Source organism: Phyllobates terribilis, unplaced genomic scaffold, assembly GCF_046119375.1.
Source record: "Phyllobates terribilis strain yellow unplaced genomic scaffold, ASM4611937v1 Scaffold_5__5_contigs__length_657084704, whole genome shotgun sequence".
NCBI classification, from domain to species: domain Eukaryota; kingdom Metazoa; phylum Chordata; class Amphibia; order Anura; family Dendrobatidae; genus Phyllobates; species Phyllobates terribilis.
Window position 1 is genome coordinate 421154400 of NW_027362765.1, and position 17344 is coordinate 421171743.

The 17344-nt window shown below is 44.6% G+C and overlaps 1 protein-coding gene across 1 annotated transcript in view; it reads left to right on the top strand.

Moving 5' to 3' along the window:
- Positions 1-17344, top strand: part of KNDC1 (kinase non-catalytic C-lobe domain containing 1) — a 98461-nt gene that overhangs the window by 13022 nt on the left and 68095 nt on the right. The gene's annotated exons all lie outside the window — the stretch shown is intronic.

The following is a 17344-nucleotide window of genomic DNA, read 5'->3' on the forward strand; positions in this document are numbered from 1 at the left end:
GTACCATGTATGTACACTGCTCAAAAGAATAAAGGGAACACTCAAATACCCCATCCTAGATCTGAATGAATGAAATATTCTCATTGAATACTTTGTTCTGTACAAAGTTGAATGTGCTGACAACAAAATCACACAAAAATCATCAATGGAAATCAAATTTATTAACCAATGGAGGCCTGGATTTAGAGTCACCCCCAAAATCAAAGTGGAAAAACACACTACAGGCTGATCCAACTTTGATGCAATGTCCTTAAAACAAGTCAAAATGAGGCTCAGTATTGTGTGTGGCCTCCACGTGCCTGTATGGCCTCCCTACAATGCCTGGGCATGCTCCTGATGAGGTTGCGGATGGTCTCCTGTGGGATCTCCTCCCAGACCTGGACTAAAGCATCCGCCAACTCCTGGACAGTCTGTGGTGCAACGTGACGTTGGTGGATGGAGCGAGACATGATGTCCCAGATGTGCTCAATCGGATTCAGGTCTGGGGAACGGGCGGGCCAGTCCATAGCTTCAATGCCTTCATCTTGCAGGAACTGCTGACACACTCCAGCCACATGAGGTCTGACATTGTCCTGCATTAGGAGGAACCCAGGGTCATGCTGTAGGATGTTGCAGGCAGCAGATCGCTCTCCACGGCGTCTCCAGACTCTGTCACGTCTTTCACATGTGCTCAGTGTGAACCTGCTTTCATCTGTGAAGAGCACAGGGCGCCAGTGGCGACTTTGCCAATTCTGGTTGTTCTGTGGCATATGCCAAGCGTCCTGCATGGTGTTGGGCTGTGAGCACAACCCCCATCTGTGGACGTCAGGCCCTCATACCACCCTCATGGAGTCGGTTTCTAACCGTTTGTGCAGACATGCACATTTGTGGCCTGCTGGAGGTTATTTTGCAGCGTTCTGGCAGTGCTCCTCCTATTCCTCCTTTCACAAAGGCGGAGGTAGCGGTCCTGCTGCTGGGTTGTTGCTCTCCTATGGCCCCCTCCACGTCTCCTGGTGTACTGGCCTGTCACCTGGTAGCGCCTCCAGCCTCTGGACACTACGCTGACAGACACAGCAAACCTTCTTGCCACAGCTCGCATTGAAGTGCCATCCTGGATGAGCTGTACTACCTGAGCAACTTCTGTGGGTTGTAGAGTCCGTCTCATGCTACCACGAGTGTGAAAGCACAACCAACATTCAAAAGTGACCGAAACATCAGCCAGAAAGCATTGGTACTGAGATGTGGTCTGTGGTCCCCACCTGCAGAACCACTCCTTTATTGAGGGTGTCTTGATAATTGCCAATAATTTCCATCTGTTGTCTATTCCATTTGCACAACAGCATGTGAAATTGATTGTCAATCAGTGTTGCCTCCTAAGTGGACAGTTTGATTTCACAGAAGTTTGATTTACTTGGAGTTATATTCTGTTGTTTAAGTGTTCCCTTTATTTTTTTGAGCAGTGTATATGAGTTATGTTACTATTTCTGGACATTATTTGACTTATATTGTACATTTTTCACTAGGTTTCTACTCTGCTGGCTCTATCTAGTGGGTAGAGATTAGCTGCCATGATGTATCGCATATACTGCACCCACAGACATGAGGGATTCCTGCTCTAATGACCTTATGTAGCACATATTTAAAAGCAGAAACATGGTCGACATACCAAAGAACTGTGCAGTGTTACTGTGAATCCAGCACTTGCGGTGAGAAACCTTTTACTAGAAAGCAGCAGAAGAATCTCTCTTCCTCTCAGTCATTCTACTTCTCCCTCTCCAAGTCACTTACTGAGCAACTGTAATCTGATCCCTCAGTGAGCTGGCTGTCTGTCTTGTCTAAACTGGATGGATTTTTTTTTATTTTATAGTGTTTCAGAGTGAACGATTGATTCCAGAGGGGTTTGAAGGAGCTCATAAATGGAAAAAGATTCAGATTTCTCTGATAAAATGTATAACAAAGTTTTCTATATTTGCTGGTAATATTGATTTATGCAAAGTTTGTTGAAATGTAAGTGACCATTTTAAAGGGGTTGTATACTACTTGGACAATCCCACCTCAGTCTGTACATTTCCCCCTTTTAAAACAAAACTTATACTCTACTCTGGTGCTGGCGCCATTCCAGCGGTGTCAGCACCGTCTCTCTTGGCAATCACGTTCTAGTGTAATGTCACGTAATACCTGCGGCCTATCGGCGGCCATTGCACTCTCCCTGCCTTCGGACATGTCATATACATCCGGAAGAAGACAGAGAGCAGCAGCGCTCACTTAGGCTGGATGTAAGCAATTTGTCCAAAATGCAAAAAGAATGAAGCAGCCGCTGATTGGCCGCAGGGTTCACGTGACATCTCACTGTGACTTGATCCACGGGAGAGACAGTGCCGACAATGATGAAATGGCGCCGGCGTCTGCTTCTGAGGTGACTGTGTTGTAATTTTAAAAGAGGGAAACATTGGGATTGAGAAGGGGTTGTACAAGTAGTAGACAACACCTTTAAAGGAAACCTGTCATCAGGATGTTGCTAAGTAAACTACAGGCATTGTCAGGTTGGTGCTGTTACACTGATTAAAATGATACCTTGGTTGAAGAATTCAGTCTTGTGGTTGTTGTTTAATCTGTGTTTGCAATTTTGAGTTAATGAGATGCTCGTGCATCTTCACAACCACAAGACTGAATTTTTCAACCAAGGTATCATTTTAATCACTGTAACAGCACCAACCTGACAATACCTGTAGTTTACTTAGCAAAATCCTGATGACAGGTTTCCTTTAATACTCGGTATGTTGATACCGTCTATTGAATTTGATAGTGGTTTGTCTCTGCTGAACCAAGGAGAGAGAGTTTTTGTTTTAGGCACAAGCAAACTGCAGGCTTCAAACTTAAAAAGGAACAGTAATTTTTATAAAACTTGCGTAAATCAATAATGCTTGGGCATTTAAGTAGCTGTTTAATCTATTCTATCCGAGAAATCTTCTTTCTCCACTTATGAGCCATTTCTTTCCCTCTCCTCTTCTTCAAAAAAAAAAACCAGCCTACTTCGGTCTCTTAATACGAACTGCTAGCCCAGTGAGGTGTCAGATTGCTCAACCTATTCTACTCTATGTAGAGTGGAGGAGATAGGAGTGGGGAACAGAGTGAGAAAGCAAGCAAATAGAGACATAGAAAGATTGTACTGAGCTGTCTAACAAGTCTTTTATCTCACCCGAGGACTGAATTCACACTTAAACAGTTCAATACTGCTGTGTAATTTCCTTCATGCTGCTGCTGCTTCTCTCTGATAACTAAGGGATGAAGAAGAGAAGGAATCCATCATGTCTTGAGATAGAGGCTGCAGAGGGGAAAACTGGTGAAAAATGCAGGATACAAGACATGTAAGGACCAGAGATGGTGTTATTACTCATGTAAACGCATAGGAAAGCTTATTATTAAAAGCTACTTTATATTGCAACCCCCTGATAACCTAATTTCTGGGGTACCTCTCCTATAGGGATTCTACAAAGTTCCCTTTAAAGGGGTATTCCCTTCTCCAAGATCCTATCCCAATATGTAGTAGGAGTAATAATATTAGCAAATACCTCCAATTAGAAATGGAGTATAGTTCTTCTGATTAGCTATGTCTCTTACCCCATATGCAGTGCATTGCAATAGCTTGGCTATCAATGGTTATGAGCACTCATAAAGCGATAGTTGCTAGTAGTCTTAAACATGGATACCTAAGCTACTGCAATCCCCTGCACATGGGGAAGTGAAATTGCGAATCAGAAGAACTATACTACAATTCTAATTGGAGGTACATGAGGATGAGGATGATCCTCATCCTCACCATCACCATCATCATCACCATCCTCCAATTAGAAATGTAGTATAGTTCTTCTGATTCGCTATTTCACTTCCCCATGTGCAGTAGCTTAGGTATCCATGGTTGTGACTTCTAGCAGCTATTACTAAACTAGTGGTCATAACCATTGATACCTAAGCAACTACAATGCCCTGCACATGGGGTAAGAGACAGCTAAACAGAAGAACTATGCTGCATTTCTAATTGGAGGTACTTTATGATGGTGATGATAATATTATACCTAATACAAATTGAGATAGGATCTTGGAGATTAGAATACCCCTTTTTAACACTGGTGTCCATAACCACATAATTCAGCTGATGGGAACGCTGACAACCACTTGTACCAATAATCGGTATCTATGGTGACAGAAACAATTGTCTGTGATCTCCCTTGCTCTCGCTTGCAGCGTTCTTGGATCTGCTTCAGAAATAGTTTTTGGCCGTTAGTTGTTGTCGCTCGTGTTTTGACAACTCTTGGGCAGAATTTCCCCTGTGGGTTAATGCAAATACGTTAACCCCCTTTTTTTTGTGTCTTGGAATTTTTTCTTCTATTTGTCAATATGTATATATCTGTCCACCCTGAGTAATGAGGAAGTTTTGCAACATTTGTTTGATACTTGATGATATTCCAATCATCCTTGTTTTTTCAGTCGTGTTGCTTGTGTCCAGATGTTACTAAATACTTTTAGGCGCTTTGTTTTCTGGAGAGCTGAGTCACTGCCGATATAGCCTTACAGAAGTAGTCTCCTAATTTTTTTTAAGGCACCTCAATAGCAAATCTACTTATTCATTATGGCCTCACGTGTTTTTCATTTGGTTGAACACCATTTTAGGAACTGTAGAGTTTCGTTTTTTTTTTTTTTTTTTGCTGCTTTTGAATTTTTAGATTCTATTTACATCCTGTAAGAATAACAAACGTCTCATTACTTCCCTTCTGCCACTTCAGCACTTCTTCTCCGGTCCTTGTTGATATTGTTGCAGTGGCAACACCACTTTTACAGCACGTGACCGCTGCAGACAATCACTAGGCTTAGCGGTCATGCCGATTTAGACCGCACAATACCAGTGATTGGCTGCAGTGGTCATGATGTCACTGCTGCAGAGAGGCAGAGCAGGAGCGGCAGGGGATAAGTAATGCTGCCTCCCAAGCCAGTAACTAGAAAAAGTGGAATTCTCCTGGAGTCCCAAAATGTAGGCATGTCTACTGGTGCCGCACGCACTTTCTGCAAAGTCATCAGACTGCCCACATTCTGGAGTTGAGAACAGGGTGCAAATGGGAGGTGGTTTGCAAAAAAAGTGACTTGTATATGAAGATCAAAGTTTGGTGATCCGCTTTGCGATCTCACAGGAAGAAATTTATTAAAATAAAAAAACAGGCAAAAATTATGACCGTGCTGTTTTTTTTTTTTTTCTAGATGTAATTTCCATAGAATCCAGTTCTTCGATGGGCGTCTCATATCCCTTTTATGAGTCAACATGGGCTGCTGCAATGGGCACTTATTCCTGGGTGGCTTGAGCTTTCAATGTATTATATAAATTACTGCAATATAATATTCCATTAATTATTTATTTTACTTACAGTGGTGGCCAAAAGTATTGGCACCCCTGCAATTCTGTCAGATTGCAATCATTTTCAGGAAGAAACTGGGTATTATCACAAATTCTTTGGTATTATTATCTTCATTTAATTTGCTTGCAAGGGAAAAACACAAAAGAGAATGAAGCAAAAATCAAATCATTGATCATTTCACACAAAACTCCAAAAATGGGCCAGACAAAAGTATTGGCACCCTCAGCCTAATACTTGGTTGCACAACTTTTAGCCAAAATAACTGCGAACAACCGCTTCCGGTAACCATCAATGAGTTTCTTGCAATGCTCTGCTGGAATTGTAGACCATTCTTCTTTGGAAAACTGCTCCAGGTCCCTGATATTTGAAGGGTGCCTTCTCCAAACTGCCATTTTGAGATCTCTCCACAGGTGTTCTATGGGATTCAGGTCTGGACTCATTGCTGGCCACCTTAGAAGTCTCCAGTGCTTTCTCTCAAACCATTTTATAGTGCTTTTTGAAGTGTGTTTTGGGTCATTGTCCTGCTGGAAGACCCATGACCACTGAGGGAGACCCAGCTTTCTCACACTGGGCCCTACATTATGCTGCAAAATTTGTTGGTAGTCTTCAGACTTCATAATGCCGTGCACACGGTCAAGCAGTCCAGTGCCAGAGGCAGCAAAGCAACCCCAAAACATCAGGGAACCTCCGCTATGTTTGACTGTAGGGACCGTGTTCTTTTCTTTGAATGCCTCTTTTTTTTCCTGTACACTCTATGTTGATGCTTTTTCCCAAAAAGCTCTACTTTTGTCTCATCTGACCAGAGAACATTCTTCCAAAACGTTTTAGGCTTTCTCAGGTAAGTTTTGGCAAACTCCAGCCTGGCTTTTTTATGTCTCGGGGTAAGAAGTGGGGTCTTCCTGGGTATCCTACCATACAGTCCCTTTTCATTCAGACACCGACGGATAGTACGGGTTGACACTGTTGTACCCTCGGACTGCAGGGCAGCTTGAACTTGTTTGGATGTTAGTTGAGGTTCTTTATCCACCATCCGCACAATCTTGCGTTGAAATCTCTCGTCAATTTTTCTTTTCCGTCCACATCTAGGGAGGTTAGCCACAGTGCCATGGGCTTTAAACTTCTTGATGACACTGCGCACGGAAGACACAGGAACATTCAGGTCTTTGGAGATGGACTTGTAGCCTTGAGATTGCTCATGCTTCCTCACAATTTGGTTTCTCAAGTCCTCAGACAGTTCTTTGTTCTTCTTTCTTTTCTCCATGGTCAATGTGGTACACACAAGGACACAGGACAGAGGTTGAGTCAACTTTAATCCATGTTAACTGGCTGCAAGTGTGATTTAGTTATTGCCAACACCTGTTAGGTGCCACAGGTAAGTTAGAGGTGCTGTTAATTACACGAATTAGAGAAGCATCACATGGTTTTTCAAAGGGTGCCAAAACTTTTGTCCACCCCCTTTTTAGGTTTGGTGTGGAATTATATCCAATTTGGCTTTAGGACAATTCTTTTTGTGTTTTTTCATTGAAGACAAATGAAATGAAGATAATAATACCAAAAATTTGTGATTGCATTCATTTTCAGGAAGAAACTGAGTATTATCTGACAGAATTGCAGGGGTGCCAATACTTTTGGCCAGCACTGTATATAGCACCATCATATGCCACAGCTTTAAAGACATTGTCATCACTGTCCCCATTGGGGCCCACAATCTACATTTCCTATCAGTATATATTTGGAGTGTGGGAGGAAACCGGAGAACCCAGAGGAAACCCACACAACCACGGGGAGATCATACAAACTCCTTGCAGATGTTGTCCTTCATTTCCAACACAATCTTGGCTAACCATCTACCTGGGGAAAATCAGTGAAGTGCAGCAATGTTTTGGGAAATATACCCTTCATCAGGCATTAAGTAGTTAATGAGAGTAGAAGAGGATCAGGATTCTAAGGTATTCGATTATTTTCCTTAAAGGCAGACTGACTGGCGCAGTGGACCAGGTGTACAAACCTACGACTGTCACAACTCCATATTCACTGCCACTGTTTGTTCATTGGGTCCCCTGCGCAGGTGGTCTACCTTTATTGAAAACAACTATGGACATTGGACTCTTGACACTGTCATGCACTTCTACTTCCTTTGATTACTTTACCCCTGATGAAGGCTTTATTACCTGAAACGTTGCTGCACTTCTCTAAATGTAGTTCACGATGTGGCTTCAATTTTGGATGTAAAAGCTAATTAACGTTTTTTTGAAGCATATCCAGTGCCATTCCGCATGCCGCCTTTCCGCCACAATTATGGACTGTGTTGATAACCTGATGAGGTAGAGCACTCGGCTCCATGGGAATGTGCACCCAAGTCCATTAAAGGAAATCTGTCAGCAGGTGTTTTTGTTATGTAATATGAAAGCAGAATGATGTTTGGGCAGAGACTCTGATTCCAGCAACGTGCCACTTACTAGGCTATTTCAATAAAATCAGTGTTTTATCCACAGGAGATTATCACTACAGGACTAGGTGTGTCGTGCCTCCTAGTCATCCTACTGTGTAACCTCACCCCCAGCACTGATTGGCAGCTTCCTGCCTATGCACAGTGTACACATAAATCTTCCAATCAGTGGTGTGGGCGGGGTTATACAGAGCTCAGCCTTCTAATCTCTGCTATATCTGCAGCAGAGAAAACTGTGATTGTATTAAAATGATAGCAAGCAGACAAACAAGTGAGAGAGACATTGCCGAAATCAGGGTCTTAGCCCCTACAGTGTGCTGCTTTTAGATTACATAGCAAGAACCTGCTGACAGATTTCCTTTATTACACATCTGTGAGTAGTGTCGACTGTACTATATTTTCTGGATCATAAAAGGAATTGTCTGTATGAAGCAACCACTTTTTTTAAGCTGAGTTAATACATTACAGCCAAAAACTCTGCTGCATTTTAGCAAATATTGTAAAGAGAAAATTGCCATGGATTTTACATGTGAACGCAGCCAAAAGCCTCCCGCACAAATCCAGATGTTAGAGGTTTCCTCTATTTGCACTGAAAAATGGAGAGGAGAATCCGATGTGCAGCACCTAGTGAAAAATGCTTTTTTTTTTTTTTAATTTATTTACTTTTTTTGACATTCAGTAGAATCACACGGAGATTGTAATGTATGTGTGCACACTCTCGTATCTGCCGTAGGATGGGCAGCACGGTGGCTCAGTGTTTAGCACTGTTGCTTTGTAGCGCTGGGGTCCTGGGTTCAAATCTCACCAAGTACTACATCTGTAAGGAGTTTGTATGTTCTCCCTGTGTCTGTGTGGGTTTCCTCCGGGTTCTCTGTATTCCTCCTACACTCCAAAGACATACTGATAGGGAATCTAGATTGTGAGCCCCAATGTGCACAGTGATGCTGATGTCTGTTAAGCGATGCGGAATTAAGCTATGTTCACACGTCGCGTTTTTACTGCATTTTTTTTTTCTGAAGGCAAAACCTGCTCTCTTGGCAGTAAAGAAACCACTTACAAAAAGCAGGGTTTGCTGCGTTTTTCTGGATCCCAAAATTCAGCTTTGCTTTCATCACAGAAGCATGAAAACAAGTCACCAATGCAAGACATACTGTATGTGAAACCATGAGGCTATGTGCCCACGATGCAGAAAATTTCTGCAGCGTTTGTGCATGTTCTTGGCAGTCAAAAACGCTTGTGGATTTTACAAGCGTTTTTACATGCGGATTTGCCATGCGTTTTTCTAGTGCATTGGGACCTCAAATCCGCATGCAGAAACGCACAAATAATGGACATGCTGCGGATTTTTGAGCGCATCAAAAACACTGAGGAAAAATCCGCAGCATGGGCATTAAAATTGCGGATTCTCATTGGGGACCATGGGGGACGGATTACCAAGCGTTTCACAAGCGTTTGTGCTGCGGAAATTCCGCAGCATATACGCTTGTAAAATGCTACGTGGGCTCATACCCTTAAACCATTTTTCGAAAAAAGGGCAATTTGATGAAATTATTTAGTGGGAAAAGATTTTGATGTCTGAAAAAAAAGTGACTCTTCTGAACAAAAAAGTTAATGAGCTCATAAAAAAATACATAATTATAAATGTAACAGCAGGGGGAGGTGAATTGGTCTGGAATAGTTTACCCAAGACATTAGCAGAGCATTGATTTTGTAGGACATTGTTTACTTTCACACTTTGGTCAGCCCTTGAGTTGATAAGGTATTGTTAATTTCTGTCACCCTTGACGGCACAACAAGAGAGGGGATCCGCCGTTCAAGGACAGGAAACCTTCAAGATAAAAAGGGCGGCGCCTCTCTCCGCCTCAGTGGTTTCCTGTCCCTCATGGGGGATCTTACTTCTTGTCGGCGGCGACAGCATCGGGATCATCTTACCGGGGCCGGTCGGTTGTGGCAGGTCACAGTCTCTGCTGCGGCCGGTCCCGTGGGTCCTGGAAGCGCCGCGGAGGGTGCCGACATCTGGTCTCCTCGCGTGCGGGCGGGGGTTTGCGGCACCTACACAGCATGGTAGCCAGCAACCCCGCGTCCCGGATGTGACGAGCCGGAAGTCGCACCCCAATGACGCACGCCGGGACCTCTGACCCCCAGATGTAATTTTCGGGGGAGCTACCCGAAGCTGCGGGAACGCTGGCCCGTGATCTCCCTGGCACAATGAGGGTACTTAAGGGTAAATCACCGACTAGGCAGGGGCGCAGTGTATGGAATGGCCTCACAGCAGCTCTCCCCACCGCAAGAGCAGCAGACCATGCTGCAGCAGCCCGAGGAGATGGAGCAGCCTTGGCGCCAGAAACGCACCCAGGAGCAGTGGGCGTTCTGGGACACGCAGCACCAAGGATTCAGGATCCAGCCGGCATAGCTCATGCAGGATCGATGATTCCGCGGTCTCCCGAGGAGAAGTGTCGGATACCGTCCTGCCTCCCTATCCGGTCGTCCCTAGGAAATGTACGGGGAAGTCCAAGTACAGAGTATGTGCCCTGTGTGAACGGGGTTTGACTAAAGACTGACTCAAAAAGTTATGCCAGCCATGTATTGAAGAAACCATTTCGGAGGGAACCCCAGATTTTGCTTCAAATTTAAAATCCCTTATTAGGTCGAAGGTGGAACAATCGCTAAAATCGTTTTCCCAGGCAAAAGAAGCATCCCAGACCCATAGAGCAAAAACCCCACCCACCCTTTCAGGCTCTGAATCCGACGAGGGAATGCTGGATGACTCCACTGACTCTTCCTCTTCGGATAGCGAGGCAGGCACAGGTCATGGTTTCCCCCTAGAAAGTGTTGATAGCTTAGTAAAAGCCGTCAGGTCCACAATGGGGTTAGTTGCCCAGAAGGCAAAAAAATTGGTACAGGATATTATGTTCGGTACTTTGGATCGGAAATAGCATAGAGTTTTTCCAATTAACGATAAGGTGCAGGGACTTATCAAGAAGGAGTGGGATAAGCCGGAGAAGAAGGGTCCCCTTCCATCCTCCTTCTAAAGTAAATATCCCTTTGATGAGAAAGATATGGCTTCCTGGAATAAAGCCCCGAAGCTGGATGTTGCGGTGTCCAAAGCTTCTAAAAAATCTTCTCTATCTTTTGAAGACACAAGGATGCTGAAGGACCCACTGGACCGGAAGGTAGATGCCTTCCTTAAGGGTACCTGGGAGTCATCAGCGGGGGCATTGAAACCAGCCATATCAGCAACCTGTACGGCAAGATCCCTCATGGTTTGGTTAGACAGGTTAGAAGACCAGGTTAAAAACGAGTCACCAGACTCCATTCTGGCCTCTCCACCAGTATTGAAAGCAGGGCTGTGGAGTCTGAGTCGGTGCTCATTTTGGTGGAGTCTGAGTCGGTATAAAATGGACTGACTCCGACTCCTAAAATATATAATAAATTGAGTGCCGTAGATCAATGCAGTTTGTGGGGAATATTTTTTCATAAGAATTTGGGAAAGTTATGTAATGTCCTATAAATGGCTGTTCTATTCCTGATCTAAGGCTACATTCACACACAGCGTTTTTGCTGCGTTTTTAGGATACGTTTTTCAGCTGCAAAAGCAGATCAGCTTTTTAAAAAAAATGCATCAGCTGAAAGGTTTTTGAGCTCATAGATAATGTTTTCAATAGCAAAAGCAGATTAGAAAAACGCCACACAAACTGACATGCTCATTCTTTGTGAGGATCCGTATTTTGAGCCCAAAAACGGATCCTCACAAAACGATGTGTCTGAATGTCATATCTTGAAACCCATTGACTTTGCTGGGATGCCCAGAGACACTGCATGTTACTGCAAAAAAACGGATCCGCAAAAACGCTGTGTGTGAATCATGGCCGTAGCCAGCGAGGGGCAGGGGGGGGCAGCTGCCCCCCCTAGAAGCGGGGGCACGCACCCATCAAAACTCACTTGTATGCTGCAGTGCTCCCGTCCTGCACTGGCTCCAGACTGCAGGGGGCAATCTCCCCTCCTCTGTCCTGTCTTCTGCCGTCTTCACCAGAGAGAGTATTCCAATAAATATATATTATATTCTATCTAAATATCTTGATTATTGTATCATAAAAATGATTAAATGTCTGATGTTCACATTGTACTACAATAAATTTTTCACTTAAATATAAGCAATATATGTCGGAGTCTGTGTAAGGGAAATTGAGGAGTCGGAGTCGCAGGTTTGGCTTACCGACTCCACAGCCCTGATTGAAAGGAGCTGCTGCCTTCTTATCTGACGCCTGTGCGGATTCCGCCAGATGAGCGGCAAGATCTGCGGCCCTGTCTAATGCCGGCCTTAGAGCAGTCTGGCTGAAATGTTGCCCAGGGGATATATAGACGAAAGGAAAGCTATGTTCTCTTCCTTGTGAAGGAGATTTTCTTTTCGGTGCCTCTCTTGGCACAATTCTTGAGAAAGCAGGTGACAACAAGAAGGGATTTCCTAAATCTTCCTTCTCGGCTTTTAAGCAGTCCTTTCAGAGGAAGAAATTTGGCCGCAGAAGGACATCCACAGAACAGTCTAGATGGGAGGATCTTTCCTTGAAAGGGAAAGGGTTTTTATTCTGCGGACCCTCCCAGGATAGTCGCACACCCCCCAAAATGACACTGTATCCCAGGTGGGAGGGAGGCTCTCTCTCTTTCTTCCAGTCTGGGAAAGGATCTCTTCCAACAGGTGGATCCTCAAATTAATAAAATCAGGATTAAAGCTGGAGTTTCTGAGAAACCCGCCAGAGAGATTTATTCTGACTGCCTTAAGATCCTCTCTACCAGAACAGCGGGCACTGGAGGAAGAGTTTTAAGGTCTCCTGTAAAAGAACGTCTTACTGGAGGTATCACCACAAGAGGAAAGAAGAGGGTTCTATTCCCCCTTATTCCTTATAAAGAAGCCGGACAATTCATACAGAGTAATCATCAACTTGAAAGGCCTGAACAAATTCCTGAACATTCCATCATTCAAGATGGAAACAATAAAATCAACGATAAGCCTTCTATTTCCCGGCTGCTACATGGCAGTGTTGCACCTAAAGGATGCATATTACCATGTGCCAATCCATCACAACTTTCAAAAATACCTCAGAGTAGACGTAACTGTACAGGGAGTCGTCAGGCACTTCCAGTACAGAGCTCTTCCCTTAGGCCTAGCAGTGGCGTCCCGCATATTCACAAAACTAAGGGTATGTGCACACGATGCAGAAATGCTCAGGATTTTTTCCTGAGCGTTTCTGCATCTCTCTGGCAGGAAAAAACGCATGCGGATTGTACATGCGGTTTCCTGCCATGGACATGCGGAAATGAAGCGTTCTTCACTTTCATTTCCGCATGCGGGTTGACAAGCGCTTCCCAAGCGATTTTAGCATCACTTGGAAAGTGCTTGTCAACTTCACACTATATAAATCCATGCAGCCGGCATGGATTTATATAGTGTGTGATGTCAAAAAATAAAAAATAAATCTATACGTTACCATCTGATGGCCCCCGGTGTCCTGCTTCATCGGTCCCGGCTGCCGGCAGTGAAGACTGTAGGACCTTCCGACGTCAGCGTCACGTGACCCGTCACATGACTCTGACGTCAGCGAAGGTCCTTCATTCAACCGCGAAGTGCGCGGGAAGCCGGCAGGACGCAGCGCGGGCCGTCAGAAGGTGAGAATATATATATTTTTTATTTTATTCTTTTTTTTTTTAATGGTACCTGGGTCTGGATGAGAGTCCTCTCATCTACACCCGGGTACCATCCGCACATTAGACCGCATGGAATGCGCATCAACATATACAGTGATGCGGATTCCATGCGGTCTAATGCAAGTCAATGGCGGCAAAAGAGCAGCGTTTCCGCAAAATTAATTGACATGCTGCGGATTTTTGACCGCAGCGTTTACGCTCCGGAAAAATCCGCATCATGGGCACAGCACATGCGGATTTCCATTGGGGAACATTGCTGCCCTTCTACCATGCGTTTTTCATGCGTTTCCGCGGCGTTTACGCAACTGCAAAAACGCCGCGGAAACGCATGAAAAACGCATCGTGTGAACTCAGCCTTATAGTGGAGGTTACCGCTCATCTCAGGGAGGAAAACAGATTGATCATCCCGTACTTGGATGACTTCCTAATAGTGGGAAAAACTCACGATCACTGCCTGGCCCAAGTGGATAAGGTGTGCACCATCTTAAAAAACTTAGGATGGTGTTTAAACCTAGAAAAATCAAAACTGATCCCTCATACAACTCAGATCTTTTTAGGCCTTACTCTTGATTCAGTTTGACGGGAATGCCGCCTGCCCGAGCAGAAAAAATAAAAAATAAAAAGTTTAGTTTCGGCAGCCATAACAAACCCGGTAATGACTCTCAGGGGGGCCATGTCTCTGCTGGGGTCTCTCACCTGCATTCCAGAGGTATGCTGGGCCCAATTTCATTCAAGGGAATTACAATGGGATGTCCTAAAAGACAAAATCATCCTCAGGGGGCATCTGGAGGGCGGATTAACACTCCCTCACAATGTAATTCAGTCACTGCAGTGGTGGTTAATGACGAACACGTTCCGTACAGGCGTCCCCTGGGTTCCCCTTATTACCAGAGTAATTACTACGGACACCAGCCCCAAGGGGTGGGGGGGCCGCGCCTAGATAACCACCTGATACAGGGGACTTGGTCAGAGGAGGAGAGTCTGGAGTCTTCCAACATGTGGGAACTATGAGCAGTAGAGAAGGCACTGATCAGCTTCTTACCCCTTCAACAAGGACATCACATAAAAATTCTGTCTGACAACCAGGTCACTGTAGCATATGTGAACCACCTGGGGGGTACTCGCTCAAAATCACTAATGCAAGTTGCGTGGAGGATACTTTTTCTAGTGGAAGGGAAAGTTCTCTCTTTAAAGTCAGAGGAGGGGACAATACGAAGGCAGACTTTCTAAGTCGCAGGCCACTGTTGCAGGGAGAATGGGCTCTAAATCATTCAGTCTTCCGCCAGCTAGTGGCCATGTGGGGGTCTGCAGAGGTCGACCTATTTGCGACTCGTCAGAACAGCAAATTAGAAAACTTCTGCTCACTGAATCCCATGGAAAATCCTCTAGTAGTAGACTCCTTCCAGTGCAGATGGGATTTCAGTCTGGCCTATGCCTTTCCCTCAATGTGCCTAATTCCAGCAGTATTGAGGAAGATCCGGGAGGATCAGGCTTGAGTGGTCTTCATAGCCCCCTTCTGGCCCAAGAGACCATGGTTCTTTTGGCTGAAAAGCATGTCAATCACGAACCCCTGGATTCTTCCAGAGATTCCCGACCTTCTTGCTCAAGGTCCCTATATTCCATCCTCAGGTGAAAGGATTGCACTTAGCGGCCTGGAACTTGAGAGGTCGTTGCTAGAGGGTCGGGGATTCTCATCGAATCTAGTTACTACTCTTCTAGGTAGTAGGAAACCAATCACTACTAAAATTTACTGTAGAATCTGGAAGAAATTCTTGTCATCTCAGGGATTCTCCCTGGGGTGGGGGGGTTCCCGTAAAGGTCATTTTGGAATTTCTTCGAAAAGGGCTTCAAAAAGGCCTAGTGGTTAGCACCCTAAAAGTCCAAATCTCTGCCTTAGGGGCCTTGTATAATTATAATCTGGCCGGTAACAAATGGATTTCCAGGTTCGTGAGGGCATGCAATAGAGCCAAACCAGCCCCTATAATAAGGGTCCCTTCTTGGGATTTAAACTTAGTGCTAAACGCGTTAACAAGTTCTCCCTTTGAGCCCCTTAGCTCAGGGTCCATAAAATTACTTACCCTAAAAACAATACTTGTGGCCTTAACATCAGCACAGAGGGTTAGTGAGTTATCTGCAGATCCACCTTTTACCTTAGTACTAGAAGATAGGGTAGTTTTGAGAGCAGACCCTGCTTTCCTACCTAAGATTTGTATCTAAGTTTCATATGTCTCAGGAGATAGCCCTACCATCCTTCTGTCCTGAACCAAAAAATAGCAAGGAGGAAAGATTTCATACCTTGGATGTCAGGAGATGCCTCATACATTATTTAGCATCCACAAGCTCATAGAGGAAGGATAGGGCTCTATTTGTCTCCTTTCAGGTTTCCCGAAAGGGATCAAAGCCATCACGATGGTCTATACGGGATCAGGCAGAGATCCTCCTAACAATCTGAAGGCCCACTCTACACGGGGCATGGCTGCTTCCTGGGCAGAAAGAGCGGACGTGCCCATTGAGCAAATATGTAAGGCGGCCTCATGGTCATCTCCGTCCACTTTCTAGATTCACTATAGGCTTGACCTTTCTGCCTCCTCTGATCTCACATTTGGGAGAAGGGTTCTGCAGTCTGTGGTCCCTCCCTTACATACCTAGTTCTCTGTAATTCTCTTGTTGTGCCGTCATGGGTGACAGAAAAACACGTATATTACTTACCGGTAATGTGTTTTTTCGGAACCCATGACTGCACCTTTACATTCCCTCCCGATCACTATTGTGATCACCTTCCGGTTGGTGGGTATTGAAGTGTTCACATGGGTGCAATTTGTTTATGGTTAATAAAATTATGTGCTCTAACCGGAGAGTCCTCTCATGCTCTGTAATCCACTGAGGCGGAGAGAGGCATCACCCTTTTTATGTTGAAGGTTTCCTGTCCTTGATCTACTTTCTCGTTGTGCCGTCATGGGTTCCAAAAAAACACATTACCGGTAAGTAATATACGTGTTTTCACACCTTGGTTGGGCAATGTTAAATTAAATTAGTGATGTGTGTAAAGTAAACTGTATTAATCCTAATTAAACTGTACTAATCCCAGCTGCCATTCTCAGGTAATGAGACCAAGACATTATGGTTTAAATATGGGAAAATCACAAAAAAATGGGTTTCACATCCTGCTGTACATGCTTTTTTCACTTCGGCTGTGTGCCCACGATGCTGAATTGATGCAGATTTTTCCTGAGCGTTTCTGCCTCTCCCTGGCAGAAAAAAAACGCATGCAGATTTTATATGCGTTTTTTAAGCGTTTTTGCATGTGTTTTTCAAGTGCTTTTCCAAGAGATTTTGAGCATCACTGGACCTGCGGTGATGTAATTTAGTCAGCTGATGTCAACGGTCGCTTGACCATCACATGACTAAATGACGTCACCGCTGGTACTTTCAGAACACCGCGGGACGCCGAGGACAGAGGACGCCACCGAAGAGGAGACCGGGGGCCGCCGGAGAGGTAAGTATAATGTTTTTATTTTTTACGTTTTATTTATTTTTTTACTAATGGTACCCGGGTCTGGAGGAGAGTCTCATCTTCTCCAGACCCGGGTACCATCCGTGCATTGAGTCGCATAATATCCACATGCATACATGTATACATGCGGATGTTATGAGGTTCAATGCAAGTCAGCGGTGACGTTTTTGCCGCGATTACGCACAATAAATGGTTGTGCTGCGGATTTTTCCCGCAACGATAATCGGCAGCGGAAATTTCCGCAGCATGTGCACAGCACATGTGAATTATCATTGGGAAACTTGGCAGACA